The following is a 20,731-nucleotide window of genomic DNA, read 5'->3' as shown; positions in this document are numbered from 1 at the left end:
GGTGATTAACAGCCTTTCTTAGACTGTGGACTCTGGAGTCAGGTGGCCGGGGTTTGAATCTCTGTTCCACAACTCAGGAGCTATGTGGGCTTGGGCAGCACATTTGGCTGCACTGTGCTCCTTCTTCTCCTCTCTAACACAGGTACTCATGCCAGCATAGGACCCATCGCTCAGTATACTAGGAGTTTTATATGAAGTTCGACTTCTCAAGTGCTTATGCTAGTGCCTAGCAAGGAGGAGGCCCTCAGCCATGGTCACCTGGACAATAGCCGTGTGCAAGTCAGCACTGAGATTTCTGGATAAATGTTTAGCTTCTTCTTAGAAACTGAATGTTGGGCAGCAAATAAAAGCAAAGATACAGAGTGACCCAAGGGGCTGTCTCTCAGCTATTGGACCCATTTGGCACTAGATTCAAGCGCCATTATGAGGTCACCTACAGGAAGCAGACCTGGATAAAAGAATAAAGACTCCCAACGTTATTTTTAGAAAGCTTTTCTCCAGGGACTTGGATGATAACAACTGGCACCAGGTCCTTATGTATTTTTTTTTCTTTGTACCAAGGTATTTCCAAGCATAACAGCACCTCCAAAGTTTCCAAGGGAAAAGCCAGTCTACTCTGTGCTGTGCTTCCTCCAAGCATCTCTTTACAGAGCCAACAGATGAGAAGAATTAAGAGCCTGAAATCAATGTATAGAATCCCATCAAGAACCATAAATCAGGTAAGTCAAATTCTTCCTCTGCTACTTCCTATCTCATCTTTACTGACTGGAGGGAAATGCATTGCTCAGCTGCTGATTCATATTCCTTGTACTTCACCTAATTAGCATTCTGAGTGGATGCTTCTCGCAAGGAAAATCATCCTGCAACTTCTGTCGTTCTGATTATGCTGAAGCAGCAGAGGGTTTTCAGTAACCGCCTTTGACAAGCATTATTATATCTGGTAATTACTGTTCTCTTGGGTAGGCTGGAACAAAACAGACTAGCTTATCGTGGCTGATCTTTTAACCTAGGCTGCTGAGGTTCTGACCTGCAACAACCAACCTACAGGATCTGCTAGCCCCCTTTCTGGCCCGTGTCTAGATTTTTTTTCACGCAAAAGAAAAAAAAATCCACCCAATATGATCATCACTAGTCAATTCTTTTCTCATATCTTGGTGGACTAAACATCCCAGATTCCCTCTTACATAAAGAGCCCCTTTAACATCTTGGACTGCTCCAGATAGCTCTGGCATAAATGCCAAAAGGATATTTTAGATTTAAAAATTAGAAATTAAGTTCCTTAACTATGTGTTCTATTCCCTATCCTATAAACGTTATTCCTGGCCTCAAATACTAGTCCACAGGTGTCATTTACACTGATTCTTATAGCAGCTGATGTTTAGTGGGAACTTCCCAAGGCCTAGCATAAGGTAAAATTGTTTTCTTCTACAAGCATTATCTGATTCTATTTCATAGAAACGATGTCGGTAGTTACTACGCTGGTATTGTATTTTCCCTATCCCTACTTTAATACTGAATGAAGGGAGGATTGGAGATTCAGATAACCTGCCCCAAATGCCACAAAAGTTTGCCTTCTTGAAGCCCTCGTTTTTACTCACTATACTCTATTACCTCCTTGCCATTATTCTGAGCAAGGCTCAGATTTTCTGCTTTTCAGGCAGATTTTCTACATTCTGAACCACGGCAGGCAGTGGAGCCACGCCTGTCCTTCCCACACCTCTTCAGCATACAGTGATTTTCCTTCTTCTGACCCAGCCCTTTGGACTTGGACTCCACGTTCAGCAATGAGAACCACAACACACATATCCTAAAGCTTTTTGGTTTTGGTTTTGGGGTTTTTTCGTTGTTATTTTTAAAATAATTTATTGTCAAATTGGCTAGTGTGTACAGAGTGCTCTTGGTTTGGGGGGTAGATTCCCATGGTTCATTGCTTCCATACAACACCCAGTGCTCATCCCAACAAGTGCCCTCCTCAATACCTATCACCATTTTCCCTCTCCCCCACCCCTCATCCACCCTCAGTCTGTTCTCTGTATTTAAGAGTCTCTTAGGGTTTGCCTCCCCTCCCTTTCTGTTTGTGACTATTTTTTCCCCTTCCCTTCCCCCATGGTCTTCTGTTAAGTTTCTCAAGATCCACATGAGTGAAAACACATGGTATCTGTCCTTCTCTGACTGACTTATTTCACTCAGCATAATACCTTCCAGTTCCATCCACATTGCTACAAATGCTTTTCTAGTGCAGCTACTGAAAACCTGGGGCTGCTTCAGCATCCTTCGAGAATCTTATATTGTCAATGGACTTTGTCAGTGAGTTTACATCTCATCTGTCTGTCTGAATTACAAAATATCTAAAGGCTAGAGACATTAGGTTTCTTGCTGCACACCCTTCCTTTTGCACAGTGGTTACTCCATAAATACCTACTAACTGACTTATTTCCCCACTTAACTCATGCAGTAACTGCATTCTTTCTTATAGGGTTGAAAGCAAAGCATCTAAAAAAATTCAACCCCTACTTTTTTCCTGTTCTTCAAGAACCTTTGAAAGGTGTTGACCACTCTCCAAGCCACGCCCTGCCCCAGAGCTAGGACTCAGCTGACTCAATGATTACTGTCCAATACTGCCTTGGGTCCTATATTTTGGTCACGGAGCCAGACACCCACTCCTTTTTACATATCAAATAATAATATTTTGACAAGCATTAGGAATAAGGACTGATAATGAATTTATAAGCGTCACAGCCCCAATATGGTTATGGTTCACAACAATAAACACATCTTTTGGTTTAGAAGTTGCTGAGAAATAAAATATTCAAGATGATCTAAAGACCTTAAATGGGCTTATGAGTGCTGTCGCTTACATTTTTGGTAAACAACACTATGGAGGCACAAGAAATTAATTTCCTTGGGCCACAGGAAGAAAGATAGTTGATGTGAATCACTGTACCAGGCCCCAGTCGGACCCATCGTGGGCAGTTCAGATTGCAACAAGGAGGTAACAGCCTCATGTTTTGGTGTCAGTCTTCCCAACAGCTCTTGAAATAGTTTTGTTTTGTTTTTTTTTTTTATTCATTTAGACTTAAGAATGAGAAAGAAAAGCAGGATATGTTTGCTTAATTGTATCCACTTCTCCACCAGGTACTGCCACATATAAAAACTGACACCACAAAAACTAGATGTCTTGATATTTACTGTTTTCTCCCCAATAATAAGAAGGTCTATGAAGACAAATGAAAATACCTTAGCAAATGCATCAATGTTTTCAGCTTTTTTTCTACTAAAGTAAGTCCACAATGTGGGGCTGCCATAAGAAAACAATTTGGATTTTTTGCATAATCATTCGAGGTGATTTGCTCTACCTCCGGGTTCAGCAGCAATTTGCTTCCACCTCCTTAACATGCACGGATGACTGACAACTCACTAATGCCAATATAGGCGATTATGTGACTAAAATAAACCCCCCAAAGTTCTACAGAAGTTCAAGTATGCTATTTTAAAAATTATATATATATATATACATATATATATATATATACACACATATATATATATACACACACACACGTATATATATGGAGAAAATGATGAGGAAAATTTAATAGCATGTAAATTTTGCTACATGTGACTAGTTGTTATTCAAAAAAGAAAGAGACAAGTCTGATGAGTGCAAATAAATTGAAAAAGAGTGTGGAATGGTGTTTTTTGAGTATACACCTAAAAGCACGGATCTCTCAGCATCAGGCTCAACAGACACTGCAAGAAGGTAGGTTTCATGAGAGTTTGGAGATGAGCCATACCACACACATTCTGAAAGACTCCCAAGGTGTATATCAGGAAAGTCAAGGCTCTGAAAAGGTGTGCAAGTAAAGAAACCTGCTTAATGTGGCTTAACTCTGTATTTCCTAACCCTATTTACACATGAAGCCATTTTTATTTTTCTACAGAGTATATATTAAAATGTGTTGAACTCTTATGGCTTTGCAGGAATCCTGCAGTGGAAAGGGAAAAACGCTGGGAAATGCAGCCAAGGGGGGAGTGAACCAAAGCCAGCATGCTTTGCTGCAGCACATGCCAACAGCAGAAACACCCGGGTTTTCAATCAGAGTAAAAGATGTTGATGTAATAATTCCTGAGAGGCAAAAAAAAAAAAAAAGGCAATTAGAAAGTTGAATCCATTAAATGAAGTCTTGGTGGGTCAGCTGGTTTTCCTCTTTGTAACAGTCAAGTTCCAGAGATCCAGCTGCTTGGGTAAAGATTAATCTTTACCATGAAAATCTATAAAAATGCTTTTGACCTACATTTCATTTGTATAACTTGGATAAATCCAAACTTCTTGTATACCTTGATTAGCAGGAAATATAAAATATTGTAGATAAACAGCAACGGGGCCATCCCTGGGCAGATGTAGGTGGATTTAGGAAGTCAATGGGGCACCTTCACTCTCTTCTCTGAACCTTTTCTCCTCTCCAGATGTTCCAAGGTCCCGGTGAGCTCGGTTTCTCTCGCACAGCAAATCTTGTAAGCCCTTTCATGCCAGATGTGTTATCCCTTCAAGGGACATGAGCAGCTTGAAAGAGGTATGGTGATGTTTAATACAAGTTATTTAACATAATTAATTCTTCCAGGGGGAAACAGAGGTGTTGATAACAGATTTTTGCAAGGAAAGAAGTTCCTCTTACCCTTGAAATCAGATCAAAGTAGCCACTGGCAGCATCTACTGCCATTAAGCAGAATCACTCAGACTGTGTTAATGGAATATTTTTTGCACATTAAAAAAAAGAGAGAGAAAGTTATCAGCAACAAGAGTACTGCCATTTATAGGACAGCTAATGAGTACTGAGAACTGTGCTAAGTGCCTTACAGACACCATCCCCTTCATTTCATCCCTGAAATGTCAATGATATGGTGTTACCATGATATTCATTCCATTGAGGAGGAAACCAAGGTTTAGAACCGCTTGTGCAAAAATCCCTTGGCTAGTATACTTCAGGGCTGGATTTGAATCCAGCAACAGTGTGGCTCAGCCACTATGTTGTACAGCCTGCTTGGTTTGGCCCACTTGGAACAATGGTCTTTCATATGAGGTTTGAATTATTTTAAGTGTCACCCAGTTGGTCCTGGCAAGAAGTTTCCACATCCCTGACAATTTCCATGCAGAGTCGAGCTAGGTTTTTTAAGCCATCCCTCAACCTTCATCTAAGGAACATATAGTGGCCTGTTGACTTGGCATCTGATCTTCAATCAAAAGTGACAATAAACCAGGGTTTAGCTTAATGGGTATTTTTCAATAAACTTTTTATCTTAGAATAGTTTTGGATTATAGAATGCTAAGATAGTACAGAGTTCCTATACATTCCCTGCCCAGTTTCTCCTATTGCTATTCACTTATACAACCATGACATATGTGTCACAACTAATGAACCAATATACATATATTACTATTAACTAAAATCCACACTTGATTCGGATTTCCTTAGTTTTTACCTAATGTCCTTTTTCTGGTCCAGGATCTCATCTAGGATATCACATCACATTTACTCATCGTCTCCTTGGGTTCCTCTTGGCTGTGACAGTCTCTCTTAGACTTTCGTTGTTTTGATGACCGTGGCAGTTTTATAGAGTACTGGTCAGGCATTTTGTAGAATGTTATTCTGATGGGATTTTTCTGATGTCTATCTCATGGTCAGGCTGGTGTTATGGGAAGAGTGGTTGCTATCGCTTCATGTGACTTATCACTGTTGATGCCCACCTTGATTATCTGGCTGAGGTGGTGGTGACCAAGTTTCTCCACTGAAAAGTTATTCTTTCTTTCCTCCCTGTCTACACTGTACTCTTGGAAGGAAGTCACTATGTATAGCTCACATGTGAGGAATGAAGTTATGCTCCACCTCCCTGAGGGCAGAGTAGCTACATACATTACTCTGAATTCTTCTACATGGGAGACTGGTCTCTCCTGCCATTCATACATATCATTTATTTACTTTACTTTTACTTTATCTTATCTTTTAGATTGCAATCCAGTACTGCTTTATTTTGTTACTCAAACTATTCCAGTGTGGCCACTGGGAGCTCTTTCAGTTGACTCCTGTGTGTCTTTGGCATATACTCACCACTGTGTTTTTATGTTTGTGTTTTGAGCACTTGCTTATTACTTTCTGACAGTGCAAATTCTCCAGGCTCATCGTATGAATTCCCTGCCACAGTCCAAGAATCTTCTATTTCTCCGAGAAGCCCCGGTTCCTTTTATTGGGAAACAGTATTAGAAGCCAAGACCTGGTAGAATAGATATTTTTTTTTTATGTTCAAAGAAACCTGCTCAGTTTTATTTTTCCCAATGGTCAACCCATCCTTAATCTTCTAAATAGAACCAATCCCTGTCTACACAGCTATACAAGACAACGGAAAACAAACTGTATGATAATCAGAGAATTTAAATCCTCCATTCCTAATGATTACCAACTTTTCTTTGAGCTGAGAAGGGATCCAGATCTCCTCCTTAGATTAGATTGTCAAGTAGCCCGCCAGGTCCAAATTGCTCATTTTCTCAATGCTATGAGAATTTGGTCCCAAAGAATAAACATTCCCACACTCTTTCAGAAAACAGAGCACAAAGAGCCACTGCCCTTAATCAGTGCTGTATCATTTCATGTTTCCAAAGATGCAGAAGGCCACAGAGGCCAAAATGGCAAGGCAGCCTCTTGAAAAATATGCACTCGGGACACATCCACCTATGGTGTCTCCAGGCTCTGTGCCTTTGGATAAGCTGATCCTGTGGCCAACAATGCCTTTCCCTACCCTCTGTGTAGAGCTCACCCTTGTCTAATGGGTAACCTCTTATACACTGTCCACAGCCTTTAAATGATCATTCTGTGCCTCCTAGTTACTGGCTCCCTTTATCAACCACCCATTCCACACTGGATTGGGCTGGCCTAGGAACTGGGACCTGGGATATATAAGAGCAAATGCTAACAGGGCACCTGGGTGGCTCAGTTGGTTAAGCCTCTGACCAGCTCAGGTCATGATCTCACAGTTCATGAGTTTGAGCCCCACATCTGGCTCCACATTGACAGGGATTCTCTCTCCCTCTCTCCCCCTGCCCTTCCCTGATTTGTGCTCTCTAAATAAATAGATAGATAGATAGATAGATAGATAGATAGATAGATATTGAATAAATTTAAAACAAAGAGTAAAATGCTCACAGACTAAGGTCCTGTTCTCAGATTTGACATTCCATGGGGATGTGTGGGGCAACAGAAAAATGGCAGGTGGTCTTAAGTGTTAAGGAGAAAATTGGAGCAAATGAAAGGACACCCAATCTCCATTCCAATGCCTCATCAGAGAACCTTCCTGAACACACCCCCACCACTCTCCCTCGCCTTAACCTACTGCATTTGTCTTTCTAGCACTATCCAATCATTCACTAGGTTGAGTGTCATGATGTCGAGTGGAACTGTTTGACTGACAGCTCCTGGGGAGCAGAGATGGTGGTTAGGTTTATCTCATCAGTCCAGCATTGTGCGGAGAGCCAGCATCCAGAGAGGATCAGACTGACTCCAAGGCAAACTGATTGGCATGAGACTTTGCAAACAATGAGGGCATGGACTGCAACACGGCTCTGTACCCTAATTACATAACTTGAAGTCTGCATCTTGTGCTATCGTAAATCAAAATGCCCATGTGTTCTACATCTGCATTCCAAAAAATAAGCTATTCAGTATTAAGAAAAGATTTATGTAGAGCCACACAGGGAAAAATCCAAAAAAACTGATGTGAAAAGAACAGACCTTGAGCGCAAGGCAGGGTGGGGGAATATGTTCGGTGCGGGGGTGGGGGTCAGAGATTGCCCGAATATGATATTTCTAGAAAGGAAGCTCTTTTGGCCAAAACAAAGAACAAAAATCCTCATGCAATTCATCACTTGTGACATGTTTCCTCCTGGGCTTAAAAATTCACCTCATAGTATTGCTACAAAAATTAAGAAAGATTATGTGTGTATGACTCTAAGCCCAGGACGCAGCTCCTAGTAATCCTGCACTAAGTGGTACTGATACAAGAACAGTGACAACTAGCACACTCTCATATGTACTACCACTCAATTTGCTAAACCCTCTTATGCACAAACTCATTTAATGCTCAAAGTAACCCTATGAACCAGGTGCTATCACCATCTCCCTATAGCTGAAAACCCCAAGCTCCAAGTGATTTGGTAACTTTTCCAAGAGCATGAAATAAGCAAATGGCTGACCCAGAATTGGAACCTTCTAACTGACTCCGTAGCTGAGCTCTTCATGTCAGAACAAACACATGCATCGTGTCTGTGTGTGTGTGTGTGTCAATACATATACATATCTATATTAATATCAATATCAATATTGATATAGACGTTATGTGTTATATATACACACACATACACATATTTACAAAGCTGAGGCCACCCCCACCACAGCACAGAGGAGGTCACTCCTGTGAAACACGTCTATGCTTCACATGAGTCTGTAACATCCGATGCTGTGCTCGAGTACCAAGGCAGTGGACCCAAGAGACGGGTGCTGTCATGCCATGTAGGAACAAGGAACCCCAGGTGTGCCAAGGACAAGGGGTCAACATCCAGGGCAACAGCTTTGGCACTGCTACCTGAGTTCATGTGAATTCCCCTCCCACCCCACCCTAGGACCACTCCTTCCATTCATCATACAGCTTCTTGACATTAGGCAGCTGTCTGTCTCCATGGAAAGAAATGTAACAAATATATCTCCACAACCATGAAACCTATAACCTTGCGCTTGACAAAATCACGTACTATTCACTGTAATACCTGTGAAAAACATTCATTCATTCATTCATTCATTCATTCAACAAATGTTATGGAACCATTAGTACGTGCCAGGCACTTTATTACACACTGGAAATATATGGGTGAACAAACTGGACAGAAATCCCTTTCAGCTCCAAGATAGCATTCTAGTAGCATCTAAAAGAATTCTTACAACACAGCTACATATTAGTTACATATATGTGCAAAAAGGCTAGCCCAGTACAAGGCCTGCTTCTCTTGCAGATGCTTACCAACACACTAACAAACTGCTTTAGATTTCTCAAGGAGTGCTGACAGTCCCCACTTCAGAGGGCTCCCTATCTTTACCCTGAAAAAGGTTGAAACAAGTAACACAGCCCCTGTCTCACAAATGGTGGATCTATGGTTCCACGTGGTTAGCTATCAGAGGGAGGACCAGAGGCAGGCTTTTTAATCTGACGTAAGAACTTCTTCCGCTCAACCAAGATGCTGCATTTCAACAAATGGTTAACACCCTTACAAACACGCAGATATTTGGGCAGCTATGACATTCCAGCCACATTAGAGACCTACGCCCCTGACCAGCGAGCATTCCCCCTTGTCACGTCAGTGTGGTAGCACCCTAAAGATATCACATGAAACCACTGACCACCGAGCCCTGGTTTATGCATTGGTGGAGTGGATATTGTTTGTAGACCGCAACCTGTGGCCAACACACTCAGGCAGAATCCAGAAGTGGAGTCTATCCAAGTCACCATGTGTCCCCATCACCATCTATCATGTTTACCAGAACTGGGTATCTTTTGGCAAGAGATTCAATTTATGCAATTAAAAAGAAGCTTGGAAATTTTAGATCATTTAATTAATCTTTATGTATTTTGTCCTATTAAGCAGTAGAGAAAATGTTTACTGCTCAATGGAATGAATTAGCATTTATAATTCCTCCTCCTGCCAAGAGATGTATCTACATCTATCTGTATAAAATATTGTTGAAATAAAAATGTCAAATCTGGATTCTCTGGCAAGATAGAAGGAATTTTATAAGACTGTGGAGGTGACATGTGGCCTGAATAATCTCTCATACAAATTTATTGCCTTTCTTGAGCTGTAAGTGTAACATGCTTAATGAAGTCCCACATTTTCAACCTGTCTCCCACAGAGTCCGGCAGACTTTGCCTTTAGAATCTCCTATGTCTAACTGTGGCTCAGAAACTATTTACATGCTAAGATGAGTTTTTCATTCATAGATCATAGGATATACTCTTCAAAAATCACCTGCAAAAATTATTATGCCTTTTCAGAAATTAACGACCCTCACAATTTACCAATTTAAACATGTATCAGCTTAGTTAATTCTTACGAGAACTGAGAAACATCTTCTTGAATACAAGTAAGGTACATCAGTGTCTCAGTCAGAAATCCACTATAAATTGGGTGGCAGAAACCAGAGATTGCTTACTTTTTCTCACAGTTTGGCCAACATCAAGGTGCCAGCATGTTCAGTGTCTGGCAAGAGCCTTCATCCTAATTTGCAAAGGCCACCATCCTGTCATATCCTCACTGCAGAGAGAGGATGAGCTGGCTTCCTGGTTCCTTTCTACAAGGATTCCACCCTCATGACCCTCAACTAAACCTAATCACCTCCCAGAGGCCCCAAATACTATCACACTGGCAGTTAGGGCTTCAACACACGAATTTGGAAAAGAGGACACAAAATTAAGTCCAGGGGCACCTGGGTGGCTCAGTCAGTTAAGTGTCCAACTTCGGCTCAGGTCATGATCTTGCAGTTCATGAGTTCAAGTCCCATGTCAGGCTCTGTGCTGACAGCTCAGAGCCTGGAGTCTGCTTCGGATTCTGTGCCTCCCTCTCTGTCTGCCCCTTCCCCATTCATGCTCTGTCTGTCTCTCTCTCAAAAAATAAGCATTTAAAACAAATTAAATCCACAGCAGTCAGAAAGGAGGATTTCACAGACTCTTGGATCTTCATCTTTTGGGGAGCCCAGAGAAGGGACCAATAAATACTACACTGGCAAGAACGGAGGGAAAAAAATGAAATCTGGCATAATTTCCCTACAATATAACTATACTATCTTTTAAACTCATGTTTGTTTTTAGGAGCAGAAACTGGGAACACTAATAGGTTAAAAATACTTTAAACCACAAGGCAAAGGAAACAATTAAACCATCTTACAGTCAGCCCTGTGAGTAGGCCTGATTTTTTCTTCTTTATTTGATCACATTTAAAATAATTTTTTTTTTATGGGGCACCTGGGTGGCTCAGTCGGTTAAGCATCCGACTTCAGCTCAGGTCATGATCTCATGGTTTGTGGGTTCAAGCCCCGCGTTGGGCTCTGTGCTGACAGCTCAGAGCCTGGAGCCTGCTTCAGATTCTGTATCTCCCCCTGTCTCTCCGTGCCTCCCCCACTCATACTCTGTCTCTCTCTCTCAAAAAGAAAAATAAAATAGGGGCACCTGTTTGGCTCAGTTGGTTGAGCGTATGACTTCAGCTCAGGTCATGATCTCACAGTCCATGAGTTTAAGCCCCGCGTTGGGCTCTGTGCTGACAGCTCAGAGCCTGGAGCCTGCTTCACATTCTTGTCTCCCTCTCTCTCTGCCCCTCCCCTACTCATGCTTTGTCTCTGTCTCAAAAATAGATAAAAAAAAAAAAAAAAAAAAAAAGAAAATAAACAAACATTAAAAAAATAATTTTTTTTGCTTAAAATTAAACTTACCTTTGACAAAGCTTCCAGCTTGCATAATATTTCACCATGATTGGAGTGCCTTCTACAAGGCACTTATAGAAGCGTCATATGTTGAAGTGGCAAAGAATGGATGACAAGAAGTTACATCAGGATAAAAAGGGAAGGGAGGTACCTGTAATCTTCGGCCATCCAAATGATTAAAATTTCCCTCTCCACCGAAACAAGCACTTTGAACAAGGTAGAACAAAATGAATCCCAGAACAGTAAATTTGGTGCATTATAGGAAAAGCTTGCCAAGGCAGCTGGTACTCAGGAGGAAAACTGGCATTTTTATAACTGGGTTCCTGCCATATGAACACAACAAAGCATAAGAAGAAGGAAAAAAAAAAAAAAACAGAAACGAATCCAGCCAACTCCATAGCCTTCAGATTTCCTTAACTTATCGATAACTTTCAAATCCTGAAAATCACTAGCCCTTCAGGCCTTACAAACACCCAGTAAAACAGAATCATGTTATGGAACAAAAGGCCCACAAAAAAAGAGAGAGAAAGAGGATCAAGTCTCCCCAGACTGGCCGCTGGCAGCAGTGTTAGCCCAAGAAATGTCTGATTCACTCCTGATGTTTCAACACAGCACGAAGAAAGGTCTGGCATGTTGAGAGCAACACACAGCCATGGAGGTGCCTGAGACACACAAATCTTCAGGTGCACGTGGCCTCTAAAAAGATCTCAAGGTATTCAAAAAAATAAAATAAAGTGAGCTCCTTGTAGAAAGAAGAGCAGCTAAGCCCCATATTGCTGTATCAATATACTCCTGGCATATCCGAAACCCATATGTGAAAACTCAAACTGAAAACCCAGATTCCGCTCACGACAGCATACGCACAATGCCACACCTCTGCTCCCCGGCTGCGAAACAGTGATTCTGCCATCTCTCAATCCAGATGATGAGGATACCGTCTGGTCACCACAGTGAACATCTTAGTAAAAATTGGTAGGGACCTGCTGAGAGCAACAGTGGGGGCAGGATAAAACTGCAGGTCAAATAGATCACAGGTCCTCAGGGTTCCAACTTCAAGGTCTGAATTCCATGTGTGAAATAAAAGGACTTGAACTAAGTCTCAAATCCTTATGAACTTGCTAAAGAGATCACCGCTACACTGTGGCCACCTCCTCAAGACAGGGCCCGGGTTCTCACCAAGGCATCTGGTCAGAGTCAATAAATATTAGTTCAATCTCTTTAACACCATCTAGTGGTGCCCTGGGCTAGGTGATCGACGTACATGATGCCTAATTCTCAAGGCAAGTATTATCCCACAGTACAGATGATGAAATGAAAACCCACAGAAATCAGATCTCTCCATAACATCACACCCAGTTAAATGGCAGGGCTAGGTTTTAAACCCAAGGCTTCTGTAGCCCCATCCTGGTAAGGAAACCAAACGGGAGATCCGTTAAAGCTCAAAATGTAGAACTTTGAACAGGTCTCCATTTTTTAATCTATAAAATCAGGAGAACAGACCTAAACTCTTTGTGCCCTGGAAGTTCTGAAAGTGCACTATTCTACTGTCCCTGGTGTCTGAGCTACAAGGTAGAAACACAGTCTCAACAAGGTCGCACGATATCCTCCAAATTGCATGAATTTCGAATCAAAATAAAAGCAGAACCACAAAGAGCTCCTGGAACAAAGTTGGACTAAGAGCATGTAAGTCAAAAAAAAAAAAAAGAGCATGCAAGTCAGTTCCACCTCATCCAAGCTTTGCTGGCTCAGAAAAACAACTTCTTTTAAGACTGGTGACGGCGGGGCACCTGACTCTTGATTTTGGCTCAGGTCATGATCTCATGGTTCATGCGATTGAGCCCCACATCCAGCTCTGCACTGACAGCACGGAACCTGCTTGGGATTCTCTCTCTCCCTCCCTCACTGCTCCACCCCAGCTCACGCAAGCTTGCTCCCTCAAAAAAACAAACAAACAAACATTAAAAAAAAAAAAAAGATTGGAGAATGTAAGTAGGAGAGCAGTAGCTGAACTGTTTGGCTTTTTGTTTCTTCCTCTTGTAAAACTCTGTGTAGCAAAGGCTGAGAGAACTTAACAGAGATTTGCGTGTAAAGGACAGATCAAAATCAGCATACCATAGCTCAGAAGGCTGGACTGAGATCTGGACCACCATCTGCCAAAGCTGAGGCAGAACTGACAGTCTGAACCTAATTAGATTGACTGCCTGATGAAACAACTAAAAAAGTCAACATTTCCATAGGATTCTAACTAGACCCAGTGCTTTTACAACATAACATTCTGAACATCCAAGATACAATCTGAAATTCCTTGAGGAAAAGTATAATCAACAGATGCCAACCCCAAGATGCTTCAGACATGAGAACTATCAAGCAGAGACTTTAAAAGAGCCATTAAAACTACAGTTCAGGGGCACTTGGATGGCTCAGTCGGTTAAGTGTCTGACTTTGGCTCAGGTCATGATCTCACAGTTCATGGATTCACAGTTCATGGATCTCATGGCTCATGGGTTCAAGCCCCGCATCAGGCTCTGCTCGGACAGCTCAGAGCCTGGAGCCTATTTTGGATTCTGCGTCTCCCTCTCTGTCTCTGCCCCTTCCCTGCTTGTGTTCTCTTTCAAAAAAATAAATAAGCTTAAAAACAAAACAAAACAAAACAAAACAGTTCATGAGCACCTGGGTGACTCAGTTAAGCATCTGACTTTGGCTCAGGTCATGATCTCACAGTTCATGGATTCAAGCTTTGCATCAGGCTGACCATGCAGAGCCTGCTTTGGATCCTTTGTCTGCCTCTCTCTCTGCCCCTCCCCCACTTGTGAGCACATGCACGCACACACTCTCTCTCTCTCTCAAAAAAAAATTTTTTTAAAGAACTACCGTTCATGAAGTGAAGGAAAAGACAGTTGAAATAAATAGAATGAGAACATTCAGAGAACACGCAAGAGAACAATAAAAAAACAAATGAAAATTTAGACACTTACAAAAACAACATCTTAAATGAAAACTCACTGGATGGGCTCCATAACAGAATGGAGACGACAGAGGAAAGAATAAGTAAACATGAAAAGAGAAAAATTACCTACTATGAAATAGAAAGATTGGGAAAAAATAAACAAAGCTTCAGGAACCATGAGGACGATATCCAAAGGTCACTGGAGTGACAAAAAGCTAGGAGAAAGAGATCTGGGCAGGAAAATACGGCGAAAAAAATAACTGTCAAATTTGTTCAGAGACATAAGTTTACAGATTCAAGAAGCCCAGAGATTTAGAAACAGGATAAACTCAAAGAAGACCACACCTGGACACAGCATAATCAGATGGCAGAAAACAAAAAGAAAACACTCTCAAAAGCAACGGAAGAAAAATGACACATTACATAAAGAAAGAAATGATGTGAATCACCACAAATTTCTCATCATATCCAATGACTCTCATTAGAAATTATGGCGACCAGAAAACAGTAGAACAACATCTTTTAAATGCTGAAAGATAAGAACTGCCAAGGTGCCTGGGTGGCTCAGTCGGTTGAGAGTCCAGGTCCTCATTTTGGCTCAGGTCATGATCCCAGGGTCGTGGGATCAAGCCTCATGTCAAGCTCTGTGCTGAGTGTGGAGCCTGTTTGAGATTCTCTCTCTCTCCCTCTGCCCCTCTCCGCAGGTCATGCTCTCACTCGCTCTCGCTCTCTCTCTCTCCCTCTAAAATAAAAAACGAATGGTCACCCCAGAATTTTATATCCACTGAAACATCCTTCAAGGATAAAGGCAAAAATAAGACATTGGCAAATGAAGGAGAAATGAATTTGTCACCAGTAGATCTTCTCTACAGGAAGAGCCAAAGAAAGTTCTTCAAGCCAAAGGTTAAATGTTAATAGAGAAAAACCTGTGTCTTCAGGCAAAAGGGAAGAGCAAGAGAAATGGTTAAAAAAAAAAAAAAAACTGATCAAATGCAACAGATTGCCTTTCCTAGTTTTAAATACTCTAAAATATATTTGACTGAAGCAAAAATGGTAACATTGCCTGTTGGGGTTTACAGTGCATGTAAGTATACTACATATGACAACTACAAAGATCAGGAAGAAAGAGGCTGATACAATTGCAAGCTTTCTACATTTTACATGAAATGATACAACAGTCACATTAAGTGGACTATGAAAGGTGACATGGTTGCTTTGGGAATTAGAAAATGCAAGAAGGAGAGAATAAATGAATCAATTAATAAGAAAAAGTTTTCTTCTAGAATTATAAACTGCTTCATATGCCAGTAGCATAGCTTTACAAAATATGTTGCTGGGAAAAAACTCATAAAAACTAGCCTATAATATGTCCATTTAACAATTAACCATATTTTAGTGGATTTCAATTTAGATTAACTCTCATACAGGTGTATATATGTTTCAAACAACCCCAAATATAACTCTCAATGAAACTAGACTACCAAGTTAGAAGCTCGAAAGTACAATGGTACCATACAAAAATACTCAATTGTGAGAGAGGTTGAATCTACCAACTTTAAACACATACAGGAGAATAAACTACAGTCATAAGAAGTTCTCCTTACCCAAACTGGAAACTAAATCATTAATGGAATTTTTATTCACCACTGTACCATTCTCAAGATCCTAACATCTTAATATTCTAACATTTTAATATTTAAGATTTAATATTTTAATATTTAATCTAACATCCTAACATTTTAATATTCTAGACTGTGTGCCCCAGGAAGGCAGGGATTCACTGATTTCTGTCTGTATATCCCCAGCACCCAGCAAAATGCCTGCCACGTGGTAGGTACTGCAAAAGAGCATTCAAAATGAAGTAAACATTGCTAAGAATCAACCAAAATAGAGTCCAAAGGACACTGAGGAAGTAATTTCTCAGGACAGTAAACTTGTGACTTCGGTCAACTGCAGCCTATTGGTTGCAACTCAACCACCACCTGGAAGACATCCTTCCACTTCGCACTAGCATAGGGATGAAGGAACACTTGTTAGCTAAAGAACCAACTGTGTCTTAATCACTTTAAACTCTTCCAGCACCAACCATAATCCTTTCAGAACAACTTCTGTATCTGTGCCGTTTTTGCCTTTATAAGTCTGCACCCCCCACCCTCACTTGGAGCAGGTCAGCTCTGTGTCTCCCCAACTACAATCCCCAAGACCTCAAATAAAATCTTTAGTTGCTTTACAGCCTCGTTGTCTTGATTGCACTACTAATATTGGCAGGATGAATTGAAGAACACTTTTTGGAAGGGTGCAGAATGAAACGCATAAGTGTACTTAAAGCACTCCACCTGGTGCCCAGCATAGAGTGGGTGGATAATGTTGGCTGGCTGAAAGGCAAACTCTTCCTCACCTTCATCTTCTCCTGTCTCCGCTCTTACCTAAAGCCTCTCGTCCACAGGGCCAGTATGTGTGGCCTAGCTGGGCCTCTAAGCCTCTCAGCCAGGAAGGGGCTAGGGTACAACAGGAAAGACAAGAAGTGGATGCCCACACACCTGGGCCCTCAGCCTTGTCCTCCAACCAAAGAGCCCTTTTGGACTCAGTTGTCCCATCTTAGAGTGGCTTGATTTTCTAAGCCAATCATCTGCCATTTTTTAAGGCTGCCTGAGTATCAGACCTTTTGAAAATTTGTAATATTTTGGTCAACCTTCATTTTTAAAGACATTCTTAAGAAACTTATCTATAAAGGGAATATTAGAAAATAATCACACATCTAATTAATGAGGCTTTCCTGAGAACCTAACTGATAAGAGTAATCGTGCCCCAAACATGGTAGCAATCTGTGCAACAAAAATACTGACTCTATCAGAGCACTGACTGAAAACAAAGATGGAAGAAATATTCAGAGCAGTCACCAAGAAACAAGTAACCAAATGCTGACATAAAAGGGGAAAACTGTAATTCTATAGTATTTTAGAAAGACCATTGTACGAAACTTCTTGATCAAAAAGTTGCTTGAAATCCCATTAGAAAAGAGAATAGCAAATACAATTTTAGAGATTCAAAAGGCACAGTTAGCATGATAAAATGCCAAGTACAAAAACAAGCTTCAGGTTTTGTTAGAATGTTTACAAGAATCTTTCAGTAAGGAGAGAGAGTTTTATTGAAAAAGAATCATTAATTAATTACCCCACCTTGTCAGGATGCTTCAAGATGTGCCCTATTCTATCAGGTTCTGGTGATTACTAAGGATCTTATAATCACCAAGTTTTTAGCAGGACTGTACACATCTATGAAAGTCAAAACACCGGGAGGGACACTAACAGTCCCTTAACATTGGGACATACAAGAAATAGGTCCAATATGAAGGGAGGAAGTCATTTATTTAAGGACAGCAAATATTGAATGTTTCCTTTATATGAAAAAAGGGGGACTGTAATGCCAGCTAGGAATGATCATAAATCCTCCAGATTCCTTTGAAGAAAGGAAAACCCAAAGGGCACATGGTTTACTTTTCAGACCTATAGAGTTCAAACAGGTATAAATAACGGTCTCCACACCAAGATCTCCATAATGCTTCTGAGGCATCCATATCCACCTCCCCAAACGTGAGACAATAATCCATAGAAAAGTGGGTAAGGTGTCCCAGAAAACAGGAATCTTAGACCAAATGGGGTAGGTGGAAGTCAACGGCATGCTGATAAATGTTTTGATATCCAGCTCTCTGGGACAAAGAATGGAAAGAGGTGGGGTGGAAAGCCCTGAATTATAACATTTGCCAATATCTATGGTGTAAATATTCTACCCTGGCCAACTTCAAGCTACCAACATGAAGTCACTGAACATAAAATTGGGAACTGACGCATACAATGGGCCCTTGAGAACTGGTATCAGCACAAATTAGAATGGGTAAGAGGGAGACAAGGCAGTCACAGGGGTCTTTCATATGCAGGGCATAGAGATCTACAGGTAAGTACTGGTTACTGACTGACTATGGAAGGCATTATAATGGCCCAAAGAGATATCCATATTCTAATTCCAGAACCATGTAATTACCTGACATGGCAAAAGAGATTCTGCAGACATGATTAAATTAATGATCCTGAGGTGGGAAAATTATGTAGTCACAGGGTCCTTAAGGGGAGAAAGAGAAATGATAGAGAAGGAGATATGACAGAGGTTGGATTGTGCCGTGGAAGGGAGCCATGAGCCAAGGATAACCTCTGGGAGTTAAAAAAGGCAAGGAACAGATACTCCCCAGATCCCTCAACAGGAACATAGCTCTGCAAACACCTTGATTTGAGCCCTATAACATCTATTTCTTTAACATTTATTTATTTTTAGAGAGAGAGCACGTGCATGCAGGGGAGGGGCAGAGATAGAGAGAGAGAGAGAGAGAGAGAGAGAGAGAGAGAGAGAGAGAGAGAGAATCCCAAGCAGGCTCCACACTATCAGCACAGAGCCCAACATGGGGCTCAATCCTCCGAATCATGAGATCATGGCGTGAGCCAATCAAGAGTCAGATGCTTAACGGACTCAGCCACCCAGGTACCCTATAACATCTCTCATTGATTTCTGAGCTCTAGAACCGTAAAATACAAAATGTGTATTGTTTAAAGCAACTAGGTTTGTAATTCCTTGTTACAGCAGCATTAAGAAACTAATACACTGATTAAACCCCAGGCTCATAAAAATGGAGGTGGAAAATAATATGCTAACATTAGGGACAAATAAAAACTATAAGACAGAAGTCACAAAATAGAGCCTTTCACCTCACCCCGAGTCAAATCAGATGTGCAGCTAAAAACCAGCTTTCCATAGCAGGAAATTTCATGTTTTAAAAAAATCTGATTTTTTTTTCAGGCTTGTCTGAGAAAACCAGGGCATCTGACCCCACTGGCCCCACACATCAGCCAAGGGGAGGTGCAGCTGCCCAGGGCATGTGCCAAGCTCCCTGCACACTGCCCTCCTCAACAAGGCATGGCCGGTCTGATCCCTGGGGTATGAAAGTGGGAAACCCCTGCTCTAAACTGAGCTTGGCTGGAGCGTAAAGAGGGCAGATATGAGGGGACAGTCCCACACAACGGGAGGGTGGTCTCTCATCGCCCTCAACCTTTCTACTCTTTCCATGCCCGCCCACCCTGCGTGGGTTGGAATTCCAAAGAAGAGAGGAGATGACTCACATCTCCATCCCCCCATTTCTCCCTGGAGCCTAGGTTGGTTTCCTGGGACTGCTGTGACAAATTACCACAAACCAGTGGCTCAAAACAAGACATCGATTCTCTCAGAGTTCTGGAGGCCAGAAGCCTGAAATCAAAATGTCAGTAGGGCCACATTCCCTCCAAAGGCTCTCGAGGAGAATCCATTCCTTGCCTCCTCCAGCTTCTGGTGGCTGCTGGTATTTCTTGGCTCTGTCTTCACCTCCTCCCCTCCTTGGGGAGTCTATACCTTCCTTTGTCTCTCTTTTGTAAAATGACATTTAGAGCCCACTCGAATAATCCAGGGTAATCTCCTCATGTCAAAATCCTTAACTACACCTGCCAAGACCCTTTTTTCTAAATAAAAAGCATACAAATTCCAGCAATTAAGACTTGGTGTCTTCGGTGGCCATTATTCAACCTGCTTCAGTGTCCATCAGCTCCCTAGCCCAGGAGCCCAGGGCAGGGTAGGGGGCAGCAAAGACAGAGCCAGGGGAAGGAAGTCTGCCACTGACAGAGGCTGCCAATATGAGGAGTGGGGGAGACTCAGGAGCTAGGAGACCCCGCCTCCCTCTTAGTCACTGCCCTGCTGGAAAATCCTCTGGCTGCTTTCCCATGGCACCAGAAATAAAACCCTGCCTCCCTCTCAGACCCCAGGGCTGCCCCCCTCCCCTTGCCTCACCCACCCACTCCAGCCAGTCTGTCTCCTCCTACTCCCCAGCAGGGTGGGCTCCCCCTCCTCTCAAACCCAGCTAGGACCTCCTTAGAAAGGCCGTCCCCAACCCCCTACTCAGCATCATGGCTGTCTGATCTGCCCTTCTTTATGGCACTTGTCACTACCTGGAATTGCTCATCTTGTTCTACTTTGTTCTTGTTTGTCTCCCTCCACCAAACAGAAGCTCCAGGAAACCAGGGAACCTTGCCCAGCTAGATCTTGCAGCATCCTCCAAGCCCACAGAGCAGGTGCTCCAAATAATCAAAGCTAAATAAATGGTTTCCGCAATTCACACCACTATGATGATTTCAAGTCCTGCCTGGGTACTGCTGTCTTCCACCTGGGCTTATTTTTGACAAAAATAAAATAGTTA

At 41.9% G+C, this 20,731-nt stretch overlaps 1 protein-coding gene and 1 long non-coding RNA gene across 2 annotated transcripts in view; one reads left to right on the top strand and one right to left on the bottom strand.

The window, feature by feature from the left end:
* Positions 1-20,731, bottom strand: part of CACNA2D3 (calcium voltage-gated channel auxiliary subunit alpha2delta 3) — an 859,990-nt gene that overhangs the window by 748,132 nt on the left and 91,127 nt on the right. The window lies entirely within an intron of this gene.
* On the top strand, positions 511-20,656 carry LOC122214468. Its single transcript, XR_006199890.1, has 4 exons — positions 511-719; positions 4,468-4,574; positions 10,906-10,991; positions 20,540-20,656. It is a non-coding gene; the product is annotated as an uncharacterized LOC122214468 (long non-coding RNA).

This window comes from Panthera leo, chromosome A2 (assembly GCF_018350215.1).
Source record: "Panthera leo isolate Ple1 chromosome A2, P.leo_Ple1_pat1.1, whole genome shotgun sequence".
In the NCBI taxonomy this organism is placed as follows: domain Eukaryota; kingdom Metazoa; phylum Chordata; class Mammalia; order Carnivora; family Felidae; genus Panthera; species Panthera leo.
Note: the sequence above shows the minus strand (reverse complement) of the source record. Positions and strands in the feature narration are given on the sequence as shown.